Genomic DNA, 12,751 nt, shown 5'->3' on the forward strand with positions numbered 1-12,751 from the left:
GCTAGCACTATACGAAAATCCTATATTATGCCGTTTCCTTAATGTCCAGTCTATGAATACTTGGTCTCAGTGCGTTGCAGCTCGCACGCCCTGCATTGATGCTTTAGGAACACATAACAAATGAATTACAAATATATCTAAAAACTCTATTAAAAGATCCGTTTTTATGAAAAGCAATACCAATACATATTAGATTATAATTTTCATGAACGCCAGTTTCGAACAAGCACTGCTTGAGAGCTGGAAACTGGTTTGAAAATCACTGCATGCAATAAAACGTGGAAACCCTGAAAATGGTGAAAGGGAGACAGTAGCCCTATTGTATGAAGGGGGACAACATGCTTCTCTGCCTCCAGTTAAGCGGGAAAACGAGGCCGCTGGGTTTCACAGCTCATGGGAGCCATCTCTCCTCTTGATCTGCCAGCTTGATGAAACCCTGTTTATGGGAATCTGAGCCCTTCAGAGTAGAGATGGCGTTGCTTATAAACAGACACAACATTGCTGGGCCACTTGCAAGATCAAAAGAGGCTTTAAACACGATCAGCGAAATTGATTTATGCGCCGTTTCAGTAACATTCAGCTATCGATTTCACCACTTATCAGTATAAACATATATACTGCAGAGGTATCATTACCAAAGGCACTGGAGTTTAACCCATGGGAAGCGGTAAAGATAAGACTGCTCGGAGAACGCAGTAGCATAGCCGGACGCGAATGTGAAAGTGATCGCGATCACGATAAAACATCAAAGCGGCCGAGCGGCCGCGAAAGTGAAAGACAACGAGTGCTTTCAGGCTGCCAAATGGTGCGCGCGCCCGGCACACATGCACAGTAGTTGGCGGCCTGAAAGCACTTGTTTGCACTTCCAAAAGTGCTTACTATAAGTCTCGCCAGAGCAGCGCTAAAGCGCTGTCTCAGGCGAGACCTAACAAGTCTTACAATGGTGTCACACAAAACCATTAGGTGGAAATCCAGGAATAGCAAAGACATTTGTGGTGGCCTACCTGGAGACAAGATGTTATTAAATATATAGCTCAATGTGACGTTTGTGCTCAAGCTAAAGGAGATCATAGCGCTAAAAAAAGGATTATTGCAGCCCCTTCCTACTCCAACGCGGCTCTGGGAAGATATATCCATAGACTATCACAGACTTACCCAAGGATCAAGGGAAAACCACCATTTTAGCGGTGGTCGACAGACTGTCAAACATGGCTCACTTTATTGCTTGTGAGAAAATGTCAACACCAACTCAGTTAGTAACCTTACTGGTTCAAAACATAGTAAGATTACATGGCTTGCCTCGCACTATTACTTCTGATCGAGGGCACAATTTACGTCAAAAGTTTGGAAAGCTAGGTGCGACACTTTACAGATAAAAAGAAAAGTGTCCACAAGTTTCCATCCGGAAACGGATGGCCAAACAGAGCGAGTGAACCAGGTATTAAAACAATATCTACAAGGCTATTTATTTAAACAACAAGGATCATGGGTGAATCTCCTCTGGGAAGCTGAATTCGCCTATAATAATTTAACGCATGCTTACCCGAACATGTCACCATTCTTCGCGAATCATGGCTGTCATCCACATTACGCTCCATTGCGGTTAGCACAACCTCAAACTAATATACCATCTTTGGACTCTAGATTACAAGGAATGACTGCTATTATAAAACATTTGCGAAGAAACGTACAGAAAGCCAAAACAAACTATAAAGGATTTGCTGATAGAAAAAGAAAAATAGGACCAAAGTACAAGACTGGTGACTTTGTCTGACGCTCTACATGAAATCTTCAGTTCAAAAAGAAATATAAATTCCATCCACGATTTATTGGACCGTTTGAGATCGAAAAGTGTGTAAATCCAGTAGCCTTTGAATTAAAATTACCAAGCTCCATGAAAATCTATCCTGTGTTTCACACTTTGTTGTTAAAACCAGCAAAGAGCAAACAACAAGCTGGTCCACCACGTCTCCTCGGAGATCATGAAGAATATGAAGTACACAGTATAAAGGTGTTGGAAACAGCCCACTCCCACTCCGCAGGGTGGTGGTGGACTCCCCGAACACACTGTGGTAGCTTGGCTCGAGTGGTCAGGAAACAGGCACAGTGCTAAGCATACAATATACCCATACAATAACCATGCGTGCATCCGTTCCAAAAACGACTCTACACCGTAAAAATTATGAAAATATTCTTCTTTATCTTTTTCTCTTAGTTGCTGATTGGAAAAATAAATAGGTCAATCACAATATACAAGTTTCAATTAGTGCAGGTCAAATAAATATTGGCTGTTTGATGAAATAAATAGGGGTGATCATAAATAACAGGGCATAAATACAAGTGCAATATATACAGACAATTAAATACTTTGAGGCAATAAATACTGTACCAATAAATATTGTACACCATCAAGTCCTGTGGACCTATAAATATAGTGCAGCAATAAATAGGTAAAAATTCAATAAATACAGTACCCCCAATAAATAATTAAAAGTATACAGCAACACTCATGTAATCAGATGACACTTCAATTCTTAAGGGCTGATATGGCCCAGGCACAGCTTGTAGGGTTGTGGAAGGCTTGAGGGGGGCTACTCCCTGGCTGGGACAAGGCTGAGGCCTAATCTGAGGTAGATCCAAGGGGGGTATACCAGTGCCCTGGCTTTCTCTCTCCACACAACCTCTCTAGGTTAGTCCCAGTTCACCCCAGGCACAGTCAGGTGGGTTTCAGCACCTCCCTAGCCCCTTAGAGCAGTCTCTCAGGTCTCCACAGGGCCTTAGGCGCCCTCTACTCCACTTACTGCCCTTTTTCTGATGTTCCGACGCCGCTGGAGTCGTGTCGACGCCGTGAGGCGGTTCCGGTTCGGTCTCGGCGGCCTCGGCACAATGTCAGTTCTTTGACGACGCCGGTAGGCGGTTCCGGTCCGATGTCGGTGGCCTCGGTTCGATCTCGACCTCCGGTTCGACAGCGTCGGGCAGTCTCTCCACGATGTCGACTTCGGGGCGGCTCCGGTCCGATGGCGCTCTCGGCTCCGATGACGTCAGCCGGCCTGGCCTCGATGTCGACTTCCGGCGACTCCGGGGTGCGATCCTCACCCCCGACCTCCGGTGCTCCTCCACACAGGTTCCGGGCGTCTCCGGAGTGCGATCCTCACTCCCGACCTCCGGTGCTCCTCTACCTCGGTCTCCGACGACTCCGGAGGGCGGACTTCACTCCTCCGATGACGCCGCTCGCTCGACCTCGGTTCACTTCCTCCTCGACCTCTGGTATTCCTCACGACCTCCGTCGGCGCCCTCTCACGACCTCAGGCGGCTCCGGGTACGACGTCTGCTACTTCAGTCAGCGCCGCTTCTCCACCTCGGGCTCCAGGTCTTCAGGCTACTCGACGCCGGACTCCAGGGAAACCAGTTCTCAGGTCAGAATCTTGCTGTTTTCTTGGTTCTAAGGCCTGTTCCTGCTGTCCAGGTCCTTAGGATAAGTTTCTTCTGTCTTCTTCCCACACAGGGCTATAGGCTGGGATCCATCAGTAGGGACAAGTATCAAGGGTGGGTTTATGGACCCCACTCCAGGCACAAGTTTCCACCCCTGCTGCTTCACTCCTTCCTCCTTCACTGTTGTGCTCCTCTCTCTTCACCAGTCAGGTGCCAACTGCCAGCTCCAACTGCCAACTGCCTCTCTTATCCTCCCAACATTCTAAACGGTCTCCAACTGTCACAGAGTTCTGGAATCTCCTGGAATGTTCTGGAAGGTGCTGGTAGGTTCCAGTGGATGCTGGTGATGTCACAGGTGGCCACCATTTTGTGCTCCAGGCCCTCAGACAGAAGTTTCAGGGGTAGCTAAAATGGCTCCCTGAATCTGTAGCAACACGAAAAAGTCTGGTGGTTCCCAAAAAGGAAAAATTCAAACAGGGTTTGAGGCAAAAGTGGGACAAAATAAATAATGATGAGGAGGGACCACCCAAAGGGCTGACAGGTCTAACACGCGTCCCCCCCAGCTGAAAGTGGGGAGAGCTACCCAACCCCTTGGGAGTTCTCATCACTAAGGCGGAAATACCTTGAGAGACCGTCTGCATTGGCGTGGTCCACTCCAGGCCGATGTTCCACCTGAAAGTCCATCCCCTGTAGGGAAATAGACCACCTCAACAACTTGGGATTCTCCCCCTTCATTTGCATCAGCCAACGAAGGGGTCGGTGGTCGGTCTGAACTAGGAAGTGCGAGCCAAACAGGTATGGCCGCAACTTCTTCAGAGCCCATACCACTGCAAAGGCTTCACGCTCTATTGCACTCCACTTCTGTTCCCTGGGAAGTAGTCTCCTGGATAGGAAGACCACGGGTTGATCCAGACCCTCTTCGTTGAGTTGCGATAACACTGCCCCAATGCCATGTTCTGATGCATCTGTCTGGACAATGAACTTCTTGGAAAAGTCTGGGGCCCTTAAGACCGGGGCCTCGCACATGGCTTTCTTCAATTTCTCAAAGGCTTGCTGACAAGCCTCCGTCCAGACTACCCGTCGAGGTTGTTTCTTGGACGTGAGCTCCGTGAGAGGGGCTACGATGGTACCGTACCCCTTCACGAAGCGGCGATAGTATCCCGTGAGGCCTAAAAATGCTCGGACCTCAGTCTGTGTCTTGGGGGGTTCCCAGGCCATGATGGCCTCGATCTTCGCCTGGAGGGGTTGCACCGCTCCCCTACCCACCAAGTGTCCAAGGTACACTACCGACCCCTGCCCGATCTGGCACTTGCTGGCCTTGATCGTCAATCCAGCTTGTCTCAGGGCCTGGAGAACAGCTTGCAGGTGACGCAAGTGATCCTCCCAGCTGCTACTGAAGACGGCTATGTCATCCAGATAAGCAGCAGAGAAACTCTCCATTCCGGTGAGGATCTGGTTTACCAGGCGCTGAAACGTGGCAGGTGCGTTCTTGAGCCCAAAGGGCATCACACAGAACTGGTAGTGGCCATTGGGCGTGGAGAAGGCTGACCTTTCCCTTGCTCCATCAGTCAAAGAGATCTGCCAGTACCCAGAGGTAAGGTCAAAGGTACTTAGATATTGGGCAGCTCCCAGCCGGTCAATTAATTCATCCGCCCTAGGGATCGGATGTGCATCAGTCTTTGTCACTGAATTCAGTCCCCGGTAGTCCACACAGAACCTCAGTTCTGGTTGGGCACCCGGTGGTGCAGCTTTCGGTACTAACACCACCGGACTGGACCAGGGGCTGCTAGAAGGTTCAATCACTCCTAGCTCCAGCATCTTAGTGACTTCACTATGAATGCTGGCCTTCACCTTGTCTGACATCCGGTAGATCTTGGACTTCACAGGTGGGCTGTCTCCTGTGTCCACGTCATGGACGCACAGGTGAGTCCTACCCGGGACAAGGGAGAACAACGCAGAGTACTGCCCCAGGGCCTGGCGACAGTCCTCCTGCTGTTCAGGAGTTAGAGATGGGGAGAGAATCACTCCCTCCACCGACCCATCCTTTTCCTGAGACGCAAACAGATCAGGGAGAGGCTCGCTTTCCACGTCCTCTCCTCCGTCAGTCACCATCATCAAGATGACTTCGGGCCTCTCGTGGTGGGGTTTGAGGCGGTTGGCATGCAGCACCCGCAGGGGCTGACGAGGGGTCTTCAGGTCCACCAAGTAGGTAGCCTTACCCTTCTTCTCCAACACCTCAAAGGGTCCTGACCAGCGATCCTGGAGGGCACTAAGCTCTCCCGGTTCGATCACCCACACCTTCTGGCCAGGCTCCAACTCCACCGGGTGAGCATTGTGGTCATACCACGCCTTCATCACTGCTTGGCTGGCTTCCAAGTTGTCAGAAGCTTGCTTCCACAACTTAGCCATTTGGCTCCGGAAGGCCAGCATGTAGCTCACCACATCCTGGGGAAGCTTTCTGGGAGTTCTTTCCCATCCGTCTCTCACCAGGTTGAGAGGTCCACGTACAGGGTGCCCATACAGAAGCTCGAAGGGGCTGAAGCCCACTCCCTTCTGTGGCACTTCCCTGTAGGAAAAAAGTAAACAGGGTAGGAGGACGTCCCATTTCCTCCGCAGGCTTTCAGGCAGACTTCTGATCATGCCTTTTAAGGTTTTGTTAAACCTTTCCACTAGACCATTTGTCTGGGGGTGGTAAGGAGTGGTGAACCGGTAGGTCACTCCACACTCCTTCCACATTGCCCGCATATATGCTGACATGAAGTTGGTCCCCCTGTCGGACACAACTTCCTTGGGAAAACCCACTCGGGTAAAGATTCCCATCAGGGCCCTAGCCACCACAGGTGCTGTTATGGTCCTCAGAGGTATTGCCTCTGGGTACCGTGTGGCATGATCCACCAGAACCAGGATAAACCTGTGACCAGCTGTAGTTGGTGGATCTAATGGACCCACAATGTCGATGCCCACCCTTTCAAAGGGGGTGCTAACGACAGGAAGTGGTTCCAGGGGAGCTTTCAGCTTCACCCCTGTTTTCCCACTGGCTTGGCAAGACACACATGTCCGGCAGTAGGTATCGGACGACACTTTCATCTGAGGCCAATAAAAGTGTGGGACAAGACGGGCGAAGGTCTTGTCTTGCCCCAGGTGTCCTGCCAATGGTATCTCGTGAGCCAACTCTAAAAGGAAGGCTCGATAACGTTGAGGAACTACCAAGGCTCGTGACGATCCATGTAGGGGTGCCTTGGGTTCACTGTAGAGGAGGCCATCCTCCCAGTAAACACTGTAGTTCCCTTCAACGTTCCCTGCTGCCTGGGCTTCGGCCTGTCGCCTCAGCCCCTCAAGGGTAGGGCACTCCCTCTGGCCCTGGCAGAACTCCTCCCTGGACGGGCCTCCCTCCACGTGCCACTCGGCCGGGATGGGTAGGTCCTCCAGGTTGGTAACGTCCCCCTCCGCAGACTCCTGGTCCACCACCTCCGGTGGCCTATCCGTCCTACGGGGTGGAGACGCCGAGGCAGGCTCCTCCTGTCCTCGGTTCTTCCCTTGACTGGCAGCTGGCTGGGCCTTTGTTCCAGGCTCCAGCCGAAATGAACTCCCTCTTCGGGTAGTCTCGGACCTTGTGCTAACACAGGCCCAGTCAGGTGTACCCAGCATCTCGGTGTGAGTCCGGTATTCCACCTCCTTCCAAGCGTTGTGCTCCATGTCATTGCCCAGCAGACAATCGACTGGCACGGCAGGGCTTACGGCAACTCGAAGTGAACCTGCAACCCCCCCCCATTCAAAGGGAACCTCGGCCACGGGATAGTGGCCTGTTCTGCCGTCAGCCATCGCGGCTGGGTGGAGTACATCGGGAATTACCTGCTCTGGAGACACCAGCTGGCTACGCACCATAGTCATACTGGCTCCTGTGTCTCTCAGAGCCTCCCCTCTTTGGCCATTGATGGTGATCCACTGCCCATACTTTGCGGTATTTGCGGGCACCTGGATCTTAGGAACCATCTCCCGTTCTCCCAGGGACACTAGAGTGACACCCGCCCACTCCCTTCCCTTAGTTAAGGGCATCTCCTCCCCGAGCACTACACTAGCTACTCCGGGGGGCTTTCCTCCAGTGGGAGGGGGTGATCGTTTGACACTTCGGATCTCCTTTATAGTGTCCAACGCCACCGCACTCGTAGCAATGGACAACCCTTGGCTGCTGACTCTGGCCAGGATTAGGGTTTCTGGGTGGGTTAGCCTTAGAGGTGAATCCTGTTCCCTTCCCTTGGAAGTTATTTTGGGGGCCTTTGGAGAACTCCTTTTTCTTTTCCCCTCCCTCTTTCTTCTGGGGGGCGCCCTGTCCGGCCTTTTGAGTATCCCCTCCAGTCCCCCTTGTGGACACCCGGGTACTAGCCCAAATGTCCGCCTCCTCAGCAAGCTTCCGGGGACTGGTCAGCTTGCTATCCACCAGGTGTTGCCGCAGTTCAGGGAAACATTTCTCGAGTAGGTGTTCCTTCAGTACTAGGTCAAACAGCTCCTCGTAGTTCCTTACTTCACTGCCCTGAATCCAACCTTCCAGTGCCTTCTTTGCATAGTCCAGGAAGTCCACCCAATTCTGTGTGCCCAGCTTGTGACTACCCCTGAACTTCTGTCTGTACTTTTCAGGTGTTAGTCCAAACTTTCTGATGAGCGCCAGTTTCATGGTGGGGTAGTGGGTCTGCTCATCCTCTTCGAGGCCCAATAAAGCATCCCTACCAGCTGGAGGCATGTACCTATACAATCCTCCTCCCCAATACTTCACTGGAACCCCATGGGCCCTCAACGAGACCTCATAGGCTGCTAGCCACTTGGCGATGTCGTCACCCGCCCCATAGCTAGCTACTATGTCCTTTGGCAGGTAAGGTTTGGATTCCCTGGTGATTTCTTGGTCTTTGCTGCCACCATTAGGAACAGTTGGTGCCCCAATTCTTAAGATCTGAAGCTCTATCTCTTTCAGTCTTATCTCATGAGCCATCCTCTCTTTCTCCGTCTCATGAGCCAACCTCTGTTCCTCCTTCTCCTTCTCCAGCTTTGCTAAATCCCATGTGAGCTGTCTTTTCTCTCTCCGATCTGCTAACTCCACGCTGGATAAGCCCCCGCTAGAGACAGTGCTGCCCTTCCTAGAAAGTGTCCTGGGCCCTGCTGACAGGTTCCCCACCTCAGGTTGGTACATCTCAGCCCCCTCGGGGTCAGGCTCTCCATCCCTGTCTTCCTCCTCAGCCTTGCTTTCTCGGCGTGCCTCCCCCCAAGCCCTTAAGCTGGTTTGGAGTGCACCCTTCTTTGCTCCTGGGGGACAGTACACCCCCTCCCGCTGGCAAAACTCCCTGAGTTGGGCCACAGTGTACGTTTCTAAATCTTCTAGTACAAACTCCATCTTGCCCACTCAGGTTAGAGGACAGGTTTTGTGCAGTAACAATGCAGGGGGGTACCTTTAATAATACCTCCTCCCACCACCAGAGTAAATTTGGAAAAAACAAAAACCCACAATTAGGAAGGCCGCTCTTGAGAAAACTCCCGGTGTAGGCCTATGGACTACCCACAGTTATTGTTGAGTATGCGTAGGCACAGCTCTATCCCACCACTGAACACCAATTTATGTTGGAAACAGCCCACTCCCACTCCGCAGGGTGGTGGTGGACTACCCGAACACACTGTGGTAGCTTGGCTCGAGTGGTCAGGAAACAGGCACAGTGCTAAGCATACAATATACCCATACAATAACCATGCGTGCATCCGTTCCAAAAACGACTCTACACCGTAAAAATTATGAAAATATTCTTCTTTATCTTTTTCTCTTAGTTGCTGATTGGAAAAATAAATAGGTCAATCACAATATACAAGTTTCAATTAGTGCAGGTCAAATAAATATTGGCTGTTTGATGAAATAAATAGGGGTGATCATAAATAACAGGGCATAAATACAAGTGCAATATATACAGACAATTAAATACTTTGAGGCAATAAATACTGTACCAATAAATATTGTACACCATCAAGTCCTGTGGACCTATAAATATAGTGCAGCAATAAATAGGTAAAAATTCAATAAATACAGTACCCCCAATAAATAATTAAAAGTATACAGCAACACTCATGTAATCAGATGACACTTCAATTCTTAAGGGCTGATATGGCCCAGGCACAGCTTGTAGGGTTGTGGAAGGCTTGAGGGGGGCTACTCCCTGGCTGGGACAAGGCTGAGGCCTAATCTGAGGTAGATCCAAGGGGGGTATACCAGTGCCCTGGCTTTCTCTCTCCACACAACCTCTCTAGGTTAGTCCCAGTTCACCCCAGGCACAGTCAGGTGGGTTTCAGCACCTCCCTAGCCCCTTAGAGCAGTCTCTCAGGTCTCCACAGGGCCTTAGGCGCCCTCTACTCCACTTACTGCCCTTTTTCTGATGTTCCGACGCCGCTGGAGTCGTGTCGACGCCGTGAGGCGGTTCCGGTTCGGTCTCGGCGGCCTCGGCACAATGTCAGTTCTTTGACGACGCCGGTAGGCGGTTCCGGTCCGATGTCGGTGGCCTCGGTTCGATCTCGACCTCCGGTTCGACGGCGTCGGGCAGTCTCTCCACGATGTCGACTTCGGGGCGGCTCCGGTCCGATGGCGCTCTCGGCTCCGATGACGTCAGCCGGCCTGGCCTCGATGTCGACTTCCGGCGACTCCGGGGTGCGATCCTCACCCCCGACCTCCGGTGCTCCTCCACACAGGTTCCGGGCGTCTCCGGAGTGCGATCCTCACTCCCGACCTCCGGTGCTCCTCTACCTCGGTCTCCGACGACTCCGGAGGGCGGACTTCACTCCTCCGATGACGCCGCTCGCTCGACCTCGGTTCACTTCCTCCTCGACCTCTGGTATTCCTCACGACCTCCGTCGGCGCCCTCTCACGACCTCAGGCGGCTCCGGGTACGACGTCTGCTACTTCAGTCAGCGCCGCTTCTCCACCTCGGGCTCCAGGTCTTCAGGCTACTCGACGCCGGACTCCAGGGAAACCAGTTCTCAGGTCAGAATCTTGCTGTTTTCTTGGTTCTAAGGCCTGTTCCTGCTGTCCAGGTCCTTAGGATAAGTTTCTTCTGTCTTCTTCCCACACAGGGCTATAGGCTGGGATCCATCAGTAGGGACAAGTATCAAGGGTGGGTTTATGGACCCCACTCCAGGCACAAGTTTCCACCCCTGCTGCTTCACTCCTTCCTCCTTCACTGTTGTGCTCCTCTCTCTTCACCAGTCAGGTGCCAACTGCCAGCTCCAACTGCCAACTGCCTCTCTTATCCTCCCAACATTCTAAACGGTCTCCAACTGTCACAGAGTTCTGGAATCTCCTGGAATGTTCTGGAAGGTGCTGGTAGGTTCCAGTGGATGCTGGTGATGTCACAGGTGGCCACCATTTTGTGCTCCAGGCCCTCAGACAGAAGTTTCAGGGGTAGCTAAAATGGCTCCCTGAATCTGTAGCAACACGAAAAAGTCTGGTGGTTCCCAAAAAGGAAAAATTCAAACAGGGTTTGAGGCAAAAGTGGGACAAAATAAATAATGATGAGGAGGGACCACCCAAAGGGCTGACAGGTCTAACAAAAGGGTAGTAAACACATAAAAGGAAAATTGTGGTATTTAGTTTCATGAAAAGGCTATGGTCCAGATGAAGACCCATGGGAACCAAGTGATGCTATTCATGCACCACGTTTGCTACGTAAATTTCACAGACCGCATCCAGAGGCTCCCACATGAGTGGCAGTGTGAGCATTTTTGATGGGGTGGACTGCCATGATTCTGCCACGTCAGTTTCCTGGTGCATTTTGTCTGGCACCCATTTACTGTTTTCTATTGTTTTTTACCAATGCTTGTTGTGATTTTGCCATTTGTCTGTGCCAATGCTTGCTGCAGACTGATATTTATTGTCCCTTCTCAGCACCAGTAGTTTACCTGTGAGCTGGAATCTGGAAGCTTCTTCCTGAGGCCACACCCTGTTCTCATTGCTGGTTATTGAGAACCCTGAGTTTGACCAGCAGCTGTTCCTGTTCTCTGGTTGCTGAAAGAAGATTCCGGTTGTAGCAAGGAGACTTCTATTTTCTCTTCCCAGGTTGTAGATCCTCTCTCAGCTACAATCAGGTAGGATCGTTACTCTCTTAAGCAACAGCATTGTGAAAGGAACTATGTGCTGTTTTTGTTATTTTGCATTTTGAAAGAAAGTTGCATATCGCGCTGAAGCACTCTTTGAGCATTTACATGTTTGGTAATTTTGGCACTTTGTACATTGCGCTAAAGCGCTCTTTGGTCATTTACATATTTGGTGATTTTGGCACTGTTGTACATTGCGCTGACGCGCTCTTTGGTCATTTACATGTTTGGTGATTTTGGCATTTTTGTATATCGGGCTGAAGTGCTCTTTCGTCATTGTCATGTTTGGTGATTTTGGCAACTTGGCAAATCTCGCTGAAGCGCTCTTTGGGCATTTACATATTGATGACTGGCATTTTGGACACATCGCGCTGAAGCGCTCTTGGGGGTTTTGCATACCTGATGACTTTGGCATTGTGTCACATCGCGCTAAAGCGCTCTTTGAACATTTGTATATTTGGAATCAGTGCATTGCACTGATGTGCTTCCTGGACATTTGCATATTTGAACTCTTAATACATGGCGCTGAAGCGCTCCCTTGGGGATTTGAATATTAATCTGCCTCCTTAGCATTTGTAATGTGTTGTGCATTGCAAAAAGGTTGTTGGAAGTACCAATATGATATTTAACAGTGGTTAAAGCACATCATTACGGAAACATTGGGTCTAAAGCCAAGTGGCTCTTTATATGAATGTGTACTTCGTTTTGAAACATGGTTGTTTAGCCATAACAGTGTATCCTTGAGAATTATAGGAAAAGAAATTGCCAGTGAAGCCTGAGAAGACGTACACAACGACTGTTCTTTGCATAACGTGCTTTTCTTTTACAGGTATGTTGTCATTGTTTGACCCATGTTAAATATAGTCAAAGAGTTTACTAAGCACGAAAGGAAAGCTAATCAAGGACAACGTCTCGTTCCAGATCTCCCTCCCCGCAGTACCCTCCCCAATTCCCCTCCCTCCCCCCCCCCCCCCCCCTCCCGTCTAGCCACTTTGATACTCAGTGCAGTTGAGCTTGAGTCAAGGCTGCTAGAAGGTGGGCTTCTTGAGGGTACTGCTCCTGAGGAACCCAACGGAATTTTACCAGTTCTGACACACACATCCCCAAGTCAAATTATTCATTATCTTTCTTGGAAGCCAAACTCGACATGCTAAATGCCCTACATATTACCTCCTACAAATGGTAGATTCGGACTTGGAAA

Source organism: Triturus cristatus, chromosome 5_1 (assembly GCF_964204655.1).
Source record: "Triturus cristatus chromosome 5_1, aTriCri1.1, whole genome shotgun sequence".
NCBI lineage: Eukaryota > Metazoa > Chordata > Amphibia > Caudata > Salamandridae > Triturus > Triturus cristatus.